Genomic DNA, 13,496 nt, shown 5'->3' with positions numbered 1-13,496 from the left:
TCACTTTATAAAGTATCTTTATATTGTCACTTTATAAAGGCTCTATTAATTTTTACTATGTTGATTTGCCATACTAAATCTCATTTTTAAAAATATGATATTGAAATACGATACCTGATATATATAAATTTTTTACATAAGATAAAAAGTTACATACTATGAACAGAGGGGAAATGATTCACACACATGATACAGTTTATAAACACTATACTTTGGAATAGCATTTTATAATCTACTGTTTTTACATAAATTCCATAATATTAGTCCTTGTGTATCATGTACGCTTAAATGTCTTGTCATTGAAGGACTAAAGGGCTAAGGAGTAGTGTATCTGTAGTATTCAGAAAATTATAATTATAAAATATTTTAAAATTTCATTATATAGTGAATATATTTCACTTTGCTCTCCAAGTCTCATCTTTTGTCCATGAGAAAATATAATTTTCTTAGTCATATCTACATTGACCTTGAGTACTGAGCTAGGGAATGCCTAATAATAAAATCACAATCCAGCAAGATCTAATTAAATAGACAGCTGTGGGATGTGGTGGCTCTTTAGAACATCATGTGTCAGAAATAAATATAGTTTATGTATATTTTGAAATGATGCATTCATTATGGCCTGTGAGGGCATACAAATAATTCGAACCTTATTCATTAAAAATGCTTATTGAATGGTCAAAGCAAAACAAGTTATCAACAACTGCCGTAACCACATTATCCACCCAGAAAAAAGCTCTATGACTAACATTAGTGAGTGTCAAAGGCATAGAATTTAGAAACCTAGCAATACACATAATGACTAATTCTTCAATATCCAATAAGGATCAATTGGACATTTTTATTTCCTGAGGCATTTTTTTGTAACATGTATTCAATTCGAACAATTTGATTCAATTTGGTTGGTGGTTAAAATTAATTTTAGAAGCTATATATGAATAATATTGACTTTAAAAAACATGTACATTTAGTCCAGACAAGACAGTGGGATGGCATTTCTTGACCGAAGCATGTGCATGGACATGAGAGAATAAATAGACAGTGAGTTTCCTTGTCTCTAAAATTTATATAGGGAAGCTTTTTCTGATTTGACCTATTAGGATCTCAGAGTAAATATGTACATTAAAACAACTTCCTGGAATAAAGAAAACAAAATTGTAAAGGCTGTGCTTAAGCATTTAGATTGCAGCAATTATGTATTTAACTCATCCTAGGTTTTGGCATTTGGTTGGACAGTGGTTCAGATCAGAATGAGCTATGACAAACTACCAATCCGTAATCCTAGGATTCTACCACCAGACATCTTGAATAGAAATCTCCAGTATCAAAACCTCTCAAGTGGGACCAGGGCTTCTGTACATTTTTTTAAGCACCAGAAGTAACTATGATGCTCAGACAGTGCTAACATAAATATAGGAATTTTTAAGGGCCTTGATTTGAAGCTGGGGAATGAGTAAAATGTTCTGTAGTTTGGAAAGAAAGGGTGAAGAATTGTTTAAAAAATGGAGTAATAATAATGTGTGCAAAAGTTAGTATTATTTACCAAATTCTATGCATTCTTCAAAGCCCAGCTCAAATTAACCTTCACGAATACCTTTCTGATTCCACACGCTTTGTGTTGTAGCCCTGTCAGTCTCATTTCTGAAAATGTCCATCTCACAGGTTCACCTTTGTGCTTTTGCTCTGCCCCCTCCTTCATCTGGCAAAGTAAAGACTAATCAAAAGGTGAGACCAAAGGAAAAGTATCCAAATCTAAACAAACCATATATACACATGTAAGTGCCTTTTCTAGCACCCTTTCTGTAAACATTTCCACATAAATGTTCCACATATTACAGCTGAATTAATCACTCCCATTTCTATATTCTTTTTTTTTTTTTTAATTCCTACAGCACCCAGTCTTCCTAGGTGGTCTCCCCTCCAAATACTAACCAGGCCCGACCCTGCTTAGCTTCTGAGATCAGATGGGATCAGGTTTATTCAGGGTGGCATGGCCATAGACCCCATTTCTCTATTCTGACAGCATTTATTTCAAGTCACTTTTATAGATTATTTATTGTACAGTATAGAGTTAGTTGTTTTTGCTTAGTTGTATTATGATTTCCTTAAATAAAAACCTACGTCTTAATACTTTTTGCATCTCTAAAAAACTAGCACAGTGTCTAGCAAATAAACCTGTACGAATATCTGTTTCATTATGCTGAAACTCATCTGATATTTTGTACTTTTTTAGTAGCACTTACTATAAATCTTTCTATTAATATCATGCAGGAATGTATATTTCTGAACATTTGAGAATGTAATATCTGTTACTTGTCTGGAAATTCCTTGAAAGAGGAAATTGAGTGTTATTCTCATCTGAATCCACCCACTGCCTCCCATAGACTATAGCACTTTTCATGTTCATTGATTTGGGACTGGCTTAATTGTATCCAAGACCAATTATTAGGACAATAGGTTATAAGGAAAAGATTTTGGAAAACACTGAATGTCGCAATAAAAGTATTGACTTGATTCAGGAGAGAATGAAATCTCATTATGGTTCCTTGAAGGGAAAAAAATGAGGTATTGTGGGAAAGAAAGCTTTTCTGCTCCTTGTTAGTTGTAAAATTTGATAAATTCTCATAACTTTTCTACATCTCAATTTTTTTCAATTTTGAAATGAGAGAATTGGACTATGTCAGTGGATCCCAGACTTTATTGATAATCGAAATCGACTGGGGAAATGTATTTAAAATAGATTCCTTGTTTCCACCTAAGTTTGACTAAATTTGAATCTCTGGGAATGGACCACAGCAATCCATATTTTTAAAACATCCTCAGCCGTTTCTAATAATCAGCCAAGTATGGTCCATGGAGCAGTAGCATCAGCATCACCTGGGAATGTAAAAATGCAAATTGTTGATGTCCATCCATACTCACTGAATCAGAAACTTGGGGGTGGAGCCCAGCAATCTATGTTTTAACAATTCATGCAGATAATCCTGATGTAATAAGTTTGAGAATCATTGAAATAGATGATGGTTAAAAATTTAAATTAGTTAATTATATAATCAAGTGCAAGCAGAAAGACAGATCAAGAAGAGTCTAGAGGAAGTGTATCCAGATCTAAATAAAATGCTGGGTAAATATGTAGATGCTTCTTCTGGCATGGAAAAGATTAACTTGAGTTTTGCCTTTAACCATAATAGAAATTATTATACTCAGCTTCCAAATATTAGATTATGTTACCTTTTCTTAGAAGTGTGTTTTTACCTCCATGCCCAGACAGCACTAAATATCTAATTCTGTCTCTCCTTCTACTCCAATGACATCTTCTGTAGATCTTATTATAGCACTTGCAATACAGTATTGCTATAATTTATTCTCAATTTCTTATGAACAAGGACTATTTCTTGTTATCTCTATAAGCCTACCATATAATATAGTGTCTGACCCCTTCTGAACATTCCAGAATGTTTAAGAAATGAGTAAAGTGATAGACCCTAAGCAAAGGAGATACACAAATGTGATTCTAATGGACCATCTTTGTTGACTCTAGTCAAATCAAGATTATTAGGTGATTTAAAAACTTCCACTTCAAATAAAAATGCCAGTTTTTAATTGATGATACAACACTTCATAATTACTTGGGAATAAGTAAAGCTATAATAAAAACGTTACCAAAAATATAAATATCTAGTAGTCAGCTTTGACTAAATAATCTGAAACCACTAAGCTACCTCAGATTTTGGCTTGACACAATCATTATTGTAAGCTGGAAGCTTAAAATGTCTCTTAAGAGACACCTGAATTGTTACAATAATATAAAAATGAAGCAGAGACTAAAATTTTTTGTTAAGCAGTTGTTGGGAAAACATTTTTCCTAAGTTGCAGATATATAAACATTTGCACATGTTTTAAAGATTGAAATTCAAAGTCCATTATTTTAATGACTAACAGCTGTCTGGTAGGGAAAAAGATGCCTTGTCATTGTTAAATTTGAGCAGAAATTTGTTTATTAGGAAAACATTTTCAAATTTTTAGAAATATGAACAATAGTGTGAAAAGCCTTATTTCATAGGAGAAAAACCCGGCTTTATTATTCTTCCTTTGATTAAAATTTTTAATTCATAATACTATAAGTTTTAGCCTATCCTCAGGTCTACTTTTCTTTCTTGTGATAAGATATATCTGATTTTTCAAAGTTAATAAGAAACAAAAATTGATTCATGTATTTTCATCTAATTTAGGAAACATCTATTCTGTATATACTCGAATATGGCACTTTTCAACCATTTTTTTCTTTCAATTACATGTTTTCCTTTTGCACAGAGCAATCTAAAATGAATGTTATTATTTCATTTTTGTAAAGTTCTTTCTAATCAATTCATGACACTTGCACAATTTTATTACTCTTTGGTATGTAGTTGTTATATCCAATTATTTCACATAAATTATTATATCATCTGAGGCCAATGATTAATTTATTAATATGAAGCTACCCATCATCTGTCCTGTACAGTGTATTCTGAGCCGGTGTTGAAAAAAACCTTGTTAAACTCCAGCATCACCTCTCTTTTGAAAGCTGTTTCTTTGGAGACATGAAGGGAATAGGCTCTGGCTTAGTTTACCAGCCTCTGCCATGAAGTCTTTCCAATAAATTCTATTACTCCCTAACCCAAATATTGTACTTTTTTTTTTCGCATGGAAAGTTTCTGGCCCTAGTCAAAAGCACTGTCTTCTTTCAACTAATTCCACCTTAGAAACTACTGCTTCAAGATGACAGCCAGTAACTGTGCTTTGGGTAAAGAAGCTTCAAGCTGTCACTGACTGCTGGAATTCTCAGAGGTGTCCAATAAATTCCAGAACTTCTACTGCTTTTATGTGGTAGATCTTAGCTATAAGAGAGGATACAACTAGAACTCCTGGTTAAATTGAAAATGCCTGCATCATCTTTTATTGTCATTTCACCATATTATTCAATTATTTAACCTTTAGGATAAAGATGACACTATTGCCTCCCCCCTTAGGAAAATTGTTTTGCTAGTGATTTTAAAAAATGTAGAGTGACTCATTTAATTTCCCTTTGTGATCAGAAACAAGTGTTTTGAGAGAGTTGGCTGCAACTAGAAGTTCAATCTGTGGTCACTAAAAAAACTGATGGTAACTGGACCCAAGTAGTGGACTCGATAGTGTATTGCCCCTTCTTGTACCTCCTCTTCTAACCTGTCCCAAGAGAAAAGTGAGTAAATGTCTTGGGTCAATAATTCTTCATAATGATGATAAAAAAAAAAAATGCTAAAGTCTTGAATACTCCAACTAAGTCTAAGATTCACGATGACCTTGAATAAAATATTGAGGCCCATAGAATAATCCTGAATAAAGTATATTTATTCAGAATTTAGAGTGTTCCTATTTCATTCTCAACAAATATAATTTGCTCCATCTTTGTCTTCCTTTTAAAAAGACAAATATCAGAGAATTCTGTCTTCTTCGTTCTGAGTTTATTATAAAGTAAAGATTGGATTGAGATTCAAAATTCTATATCTAAATAAATGACATGCTTTGGAAAAATGGAGGTATATTTCTTCTCTGAAAGTCAACCCTTAAGAGAAATAAATTAAGCATCACTCTCAAAGAAACTCTAACCCAAAGATAATGGTATAAGAAAGAGTATTTGTTTTGCTTTCTTAAAAGTGAAGTAAAACTACTCTAAGATTATTTTTCTTCTAAAATTTTTAAGGTTTAAGTATTAAAACCATTAAAGAATTTTGTGGGAAAAAAATTTTAAAAAACAATTCAAAATGTTAACATTATTTACCTCTGCAAGATTTTGATTGAATAGCTTTTTTTTCCTTTCCTATATTTTCTAAATATATATAGTAAATTTATATCACTTCAAAAATCAGAACATATAAAGTCCATTACATAGCCTTAGAAATTTTAATGACATTTACTGTTTTCAAAATATTCAGTACATTTTCAGTTTTTTGGATGACAAAAATGACTCATCTTTTGTTTCTAATCTTACTCATATTCCCAAGGAGCCAGAATCAAGACACTCACTTGCATTTGAGTTCCTCAGACATGACTTTACAAGATCCTTGGCATGATTTCTTTTTATTTTCAAAAAACAATTTCTGGAAAAAAATCACAAGGGATTAGAGATGGTAAAGAATAGTACCAGAAAAAAATAAAGAAAAAATTACTTTATTCACATGAAATCAAGAGCTTATATTTTAAAATTCATCACCTCAAAAATTATTCATCTATAAGATCTCTCCATCAGTCACAAAGGTAAATAAAAAAGTTTTCACTAGGCCTATTCTCAAAACAGACTCAAGGGTAAAATCAAGAGCAGGAATTATGACTAAAGATTACACTTGGGATAAACAAAAGAGAGAGAGAGAGAGAGAGAAAACATTTTATGGCCTCTGTTTCTGAGCCCATTCACACAAACCCTAACTACTGTATACCATTTTCCACAGACTCTTACTAGAGAATTTGTCCAAGAATCAGTTAACTCTAGAAAATGTCCTTGTTAAAACATTTTACTGCTAGCAAAGATTTGGATATTTCCTTTCTATCTCTTTTCCCTTATTCTTACCCCCAAAGTTTTATTGCACTGGTTCCACTAAACCAAGGAGAGTGGGCACTTTCCTAGAGTTTGATGTGGAAGACCCCATCCTGTGTATAGCTGTCTCACTAAAACATTGTCCCACAAAGTTCAGTGGGTGTTAACTTCGGAGTTTGAAAGAGAAATAATTAATATCTCACGAGTCTCCAACTGCAAGAGTATGAATGTTAAGGGTCAGATTTGAGAGCCTATTATCCAAGAGAAGGAAATGAAAAGAGCAGTAAGAACTGCCTAATATATTCTCAGAAAGTAAGTTAACATTCTTCAGAGAAGACATTTTTCACCTAAGAATTATTTTTCTTAAAAAAAAAAAAATAGGAGAAATCTTATTATTTGTAAAATCAGAAACCACAAGCTGCAAATCTTAACATTTTTGGTAGTAATCTATTTAGGCATGCTTATTAACGATTAGAAATGTGTTCTTTCATGTTTCAGTAATTATTTTACCACTTCAGAAGCATTGTAGATGTGATGGAGTTTAAGGCTTTCATTTCTATGTATTTAAAATTTTTGGTTATTCATTTTTTAAAAAACAAGTTTATTTCACAGCTTTATTTTACCTGAGTTTATGTAAGAATTCGTGGACATCTAATCAATTTAAATTACTGAATATAAAGTGAAAAAGGCAACAAATTGTCAGGATATTCCAAATATTAGGATGATTAGAGTGAATTTTTTAATTATTATCTAGAACCATGGTATTATGAGGAAATTGTCTATATTTGCATTGCAGACATTGACAAATCATTCAAATTAAGAAAAAATTCCCTAAACTGTCATTTGGCAGAAAAAAGGGCTGTGTTTACATAACTACTCAATTGGTTGGAGCAAGAGCCACCATCAATCAAAAAGTCATTTGTATAAACAACACCCAACGACAGAATGAATGTGTTTTGTTTTTTTCTCACTGAATTTACTAGTTGATTTGGCATCTTATAAACATGCAGTCTGAAAGACAGGGGAATTGACTGGGAAAATCTGGGAATATAAACAAAAATATTAAGTCATTTTGGAAATTATTTAGAAATGAAAAATGGATCAGTAGCTTGCTCGTATCAGGCCAGATTAGTGTAGAGATATTAAAACCATGCGCTGGTGATATTATTGATATACTAATAAGTTCAACAGTAGAAAATTCAATACATCTTTCCTGTTCTTCCCTCCAACAAATACCAAATTGAACTTGATGGACAACAAAACTTTGCAGAAAATATTGGCATTCTATGTTTCTTTTCTCGTTTATTAAACAGCCAGTTCTGCTTTCACAATTTTTAAATTCATCCTATTTATATCACTACAAAATAGTAATACACACCAAGTTATTTTTCATCAACCAAGAGATACTATTTGCCATTATGATGACCTCATGATTTGATTGTCACCAGACAAAAACTGGGTGAGGTCTAAGGGCTGTAAAAAGTGATTTGATTCTTTCACTGTTGCTTCTAGACAGGAATCCTGTTGTCTCTATTATGATTCCCAGGATGCTTTTGACTCCCATCAGAATTAGCAGTGGATACAGAAGCCTCTGGTGTTGAGCTTTTGAAACAGTGATTCCCTTTATTCATCATAGGAAATAAAAGCAGATATATGTTCTGGCTGCCCACTGGCTCCTGTCCCTGGATAGAAGGATCTTTAATGATTAAAAAAGATATAATTTAAAACACTTTTATTTCACATTTGAATGAAAATAAACATTTGTAAAGATATATGTGAGTATGACATGTACATACAAGCAATATGGGTTTATGAACACAGAAAATGGTCAAAGTATAAAAGAAGCATTAAACTAAAAATAGTTGTCACTATTGCTCAATTTTATGAAATTGTCAGAATATGCTAAACTCTACTGATTGACATTCATGTATTAACATATGTACAAACATACATAGAGCTATGTGTACACAAGGCTTTCTTTAAAATGAATGGTTTGTTTTTAATCAACTTTTATTTTGGAATAATTGTAGATTATTATTAGAAGAATTGCAATAATAGTACAGAGAATTCCCATATACCCTGGTTTCAGTTTCCCCTAATTTCTTCTCACTTTGCTGTGGTATATTTGTCAAAACGAAGAAACCAACATTGTTATATTATTATTAACTGAACTCCAGACTTTACACAGATTTCACCAGTTTTTCCATTAATGTCCAATTTCCACTTCAGTATCCAATCCAGGATTCCACAATACATTAATTTGTCATGTCTCTAATTAGGCTACTCTGGTCTGTGACAGTTTCTCAGTCTTTCTTCGTTGCCATGATCCTGACGGTTTTGAATTCTGTCATATATTTTATAGAACGCCATTCAGTTTGGGTCTGTCTAATGTTTTCCTTATAATTAGACTGAGGTTTTAGGTTTTTGGAAAGATTACGTCAAAGGCAAAGTGCTCTTTCATCACACCATATCAGGGGAATGTGATGTGAATGTGACTTTAACACTCGTGAGGCTAACCTTAATCATTTGGTTAAGGCGGTATTTGCCAAATTTCTTCATTGCAGAGTTGTTATTTTTCTTTTCATGCACTATTCTTTGGAAGTAGGCTCTAAATCTAACCCACACTTAAATGGGTGGGGGTATAAACTCTATCTCCTGGAGAGAGAATTATATACATATGTTATTTGGAATTTTTCTGTAAGGAAGATTTGTCTCTTTGACCCATTTTATTTATTTAATAATAGATTATTTAATATGGACTCATGGTCATTTATTTTATTTTTTAGATTACAACTTAATACGACTTTTGTTGCTCTAATTGTTCTAACTGTGACCACCAGAAGCTCCTGGTGTCTCTTGAACATGCCCCATCTTTTTGTTTCTGTTTTTCTTCTTATTTGTTTGTTTGTTTGCTTGGGGCTTCTTTTCTCACATTTTGTACTTTCTAGCACTGTAAAATTGTCCAGCCTGATCATATGTTATTCCTATCCCAGATCTAGAATCAGTCATTTCTCCAAGGACTCCTGGTTCATTCTAGTTGTAGAAATGGTATTTAGAAATCATCGGCTGGATGGTAGGTAGAAATAAACAGATTTTTCACAGATTTAAGATCAATTGTCTTGAGAGGCTAACAATCATGTGTTGTCCTGTTTATTTTCATAAGCGTAAATATGTCAGACTTTATCTTACTTCACTATTATTTCCCAAGAAAAAGATTAGTTACTACTTACTTTAGGTATAATTTTGAAGCTCACTATGTTGTTCAGAGGCCAATTTTTATAAATCCCACAGTTAATTTTCATAATTTCACATCTTTCTAAAAAAATCTCATCATTACTATGCTGCATATTAGCCACATAGCCTTGGGCAAATTACTTAACCCTTCTATCCTACCTACCTCTCTGGATTCTTATTAAGATCAGTTGAGACTGCAGACATAGAAGTGTTTCATAAATTATAGTGTATTAAAAAATAGACACAAAGTCTTGGGATAATATAATTATTTATTTTTATTAGCAAATACCTCTATTAAGGGTAAACTATTTGACTGTTAAACCTTGTCATTGTGTTTCTTCTTAAACTGATTCTTTCTCATTATAGTAACAAATAAGTGCATAATTTATATAGTGTGGGTAGCCCAAGCCTTCTTAAAATTCATACATACCACATTTAGCAAATTACTCCCAAGACTGATATCCAGCTAGAAGGCGCCTATAGGTCCTAACAATTATTTGGGGTTGGTATCCGTTATGACCGGTGATTGATTTCTGTTCTAATTGGTGATGCATCTCTTATGATAATTGGTAGTTATGCCACACTGATTGTTGGATAAGTTATATTACCTTGTCCACACTTACTTACCTCTGACAGACAAATGAAACACAAACGATTATCTCTTTCCTCACTTCCCCACATCAATCTTACTCCATTGTCTGTTTCCTTTGGCCTGGCAGCCCCATGGCTCTGTACACACAGCTCTAATATTGCCTTAAGATTGTGCTTAAGTGTCTCAGCAGAAGACAATTAGGTGGCCCTAACTACAGACAAGAAGGAGGAAGAGACAGACAAAGGGATGATATGTGTTATTACAACATAAGGACTGGTAAGTCTCTCTTGGGCTCTACAATGTATGGAGTAATTTGGCAACATAAATTCTAAAAAACTCAAGCTTTCCTAAGCAATTTCTTCAAAAAAACAGCAGCATAATTTGGTTATATGAATTTTTGTGAGTTTAAAGGAAGTTTACATTTATTATTTGTGCTTAATAAATACTAAAATATACTAAAAATTTCTCAAAAAATAGTATAATCTAATGACTATGATAATTCAGAAATGTAATGCAATAGGAAGAAACTGTGACCAAGGCAAAAACACTTGCAATTTGTCAAAGAATGGCTGTGAGGACTAAATAAAGTAACGTTGTGATAACCTGTTAACATAGTGTTGGCACAAAGCAGTTCCAGAATAAATGCTTGGTCCTTCACTACTAAATTTACGATATAAATACTATTTTATGTTGAAACTGTGAATCACATTAAATTTTCTCTAATATAGCAATGTTGCCAAATAACATGTGGTTACATCTCAGGAATTAGCATTTTCCACTAATAAAAAGAGGTAGTGATGAAGTACAAAATTACAGCACAAGCAATGACCCTGTGTGTATGGAGGAAATATTCATGCCAAACACAAGCGTTCTCTTTAATTCAAATCTGTAAACTCTATCAACAGAAACCCTTAAGAAAAAAAATCATCTTCGTGCAAGAAAAACGTTATACCAAAGTCCCATGATACTTTAAAATAGATTTTTATAAATATACGATTCATTTATTTTATATCATCACTGAATCTTTCCAACACACAAGGCAAAATCTTGGTAAAACAGTTTCTACCCTCAAATAGCTTACCATCTAAATTAAAACCCTCACCTTCCAACTCATCCTCGCCAGTATCTCCTCTCTCCATGTATCACTCGTTTCACAAATCTGGAAGTCACCTCTGAAATGTCCCTCACTCTAAAATCAACTCCTGATAATATTATTTTCTGAATATCTCTTAAATACATCTTTCTCCATATCACTTCCCTCAACTCTAGTTCTTCTCGCCTCTGGCTCTCTGTGGCTGAGAACTCAAGCAGAAAAGTCATATTGTTAAAGTTTGAATCCTGGCTCTGCCATTTAACACATTTGGAACCTTGGGAAAATAACTTATCTTCCCTGTATCTCAGTTTCCTCATTTTTAAATGGGGGGAAAAATAGCTTACCTTATTGTGAAGATTTCACTAGCTATTGTAGGTAAAGCGCTTAAAAGAGAGACTGGCAATTTTAAGTACTTGATAAATTTTAGTCTTCCTTACTGCAAAAACCTACCAAGGTTACCTGTATTTTTGTCCCCTCCCCCCCCTTTTTTTTGATATAGCCAAAACAATTTCTTTTATCTTATAATAATATTCTAATTCTGTCAATATTTTAATCTCAATACTTCAATGACTTCCCACTATTCTTGTGATTAATCAAAACCCCTAATAACACCTATAATTCCCTGCATAGTCTGGCCTTTCTGTATCTCTCTCTGTTTTTTCCTTTTTCAATATCATTCAACTTTTGTTGAACTCATGATGCCTAACAAGCAACTCTTCAGTCTCAATGGCTTATAACTCCTAAGATTCATTTATCATTCACTATACACATCAATTCTGGACCCACTAAATCTCTGTTACTCTTCTCTAGGCTGTGATTCTCACTACTGTCTTCACAACTGGGAACGAAGGCCTAAAAGATCAGCTCCTATCCAGTGCACACTGTGCTATCAAGGCAGAGAGAAGGAGAAAGAAGGCTCAGGATAAGCCACACCATTGCATTTAAAGTTCTGGCCCACACATGAAAAATGTAATGTCTACTCATATCTCATTGTCTAAAGAATGTCAGATGGCCAAGTCTCAAAGTCATTGGGGCAAGGGCAAGGGCAGATAGGGAATGAATAATTGTAAAAATATATATGTAATTCACCATACTTTCTGAGCTCCAAGAACACTGGATTGTCCTCTTCATTCCTTGTGTGCCAGCTTCTTGCATTAGGTCCTTTCCATATGCAGTTTTCCCCCACCTGGCATGTTCTCCTTTCTGCTCCTCATCTTCCTTCACTTATCTAAAACCTATCCACCTTTCAATTTTAGTTTAAATATCACGGCCTCAGGGAATCGCAATGCATACCTAAGTTTCCTACTATTAGATTTTCTAATAGCCTTCTACAATTTTCTTTCATAATACTCATCAAAATAGTAAGTACAGAAATAATGAACTATTTGGTTCTTCAATGTCTTCCTCCCCTACTTCTAAATATAAATTTGAATAAAGTTGAATGCTATTTGGGGACAGAAGGGTGTTAAATTTCTTCTGACAGATCAGCATTCGAGTCATACTTGAATTATCTACTTGCACACTAAGGCCATTGAGATTGTGATGATTAATTTTATTTGTCAGCTTGACTGAGCTAAGGGATGCTCTAATACCTGCTAAAGTATTATTTCTGGGTGTGTCTGTGAGGGTGTTTCGGGAAGAGATTAACATTCCAATGGTGAACTGAGTAAAGAAGATTGCCTTCACAAATGCAAATAAGCATCACCCAACCCCTTGAGGACCTGAATAAAATACAAAGACTCAGGAAGGGCAATTTCACTCTCTGCTTTTGCTGAGACATCCATTTTCTGTCCTCAGACAGCAGAGCCTCCTGGTCAGGCCTTTGGACTCAAACTGTGACTTATACCATTAGCTTCCCTTGTGCCAATACATCTTATTACTTTGGTTTCTCTGAAGAACCCTGAGTAATACAGAGATTCACTTCTTGATTAGCCAAAGCCCAACAGAGACTTAAGGCAAGTATGTAAATTAATCCAGTTCTCATCTCTACTTTTATTTCATTGTGGAGACACAGCCCAGAG

General features: G+C 33.3%; 1 pseudogene; it reads right to left on the bottom strand.

The window, feature by feature from the left end:
* Positions 1-1,883: 1,883 nt before the first annotated feature.
* On the bottom strand, positions 1,884-2,002 carry LOC111732072 (annotated as a pseudogene).
* Between the last annotated feature and the right edge of the window lie 11,494 nt (positions 2,003-13,496).

The sequence above is a fragment of the Pteropus vampyrus genome, unplaced genomic scaffold, assembly GCF_000151845.1.
Source record: "Pteropus vampyrus isolate Shadow unplaced genomic scaffold, Pvam_2.0 Scaffold422, whole genome shotgun sequence".
Taxonomy (NCBI): domain Eukaryota; kingdom Metazoa; phylum Chordata; class Mammalia; order Chiroptera; family Pteropodidae; genus Pteropus; species Pteropus vampyrus.
This window is presented reverse-complemented; position numbering and strand designations above follow the sequence as displayed.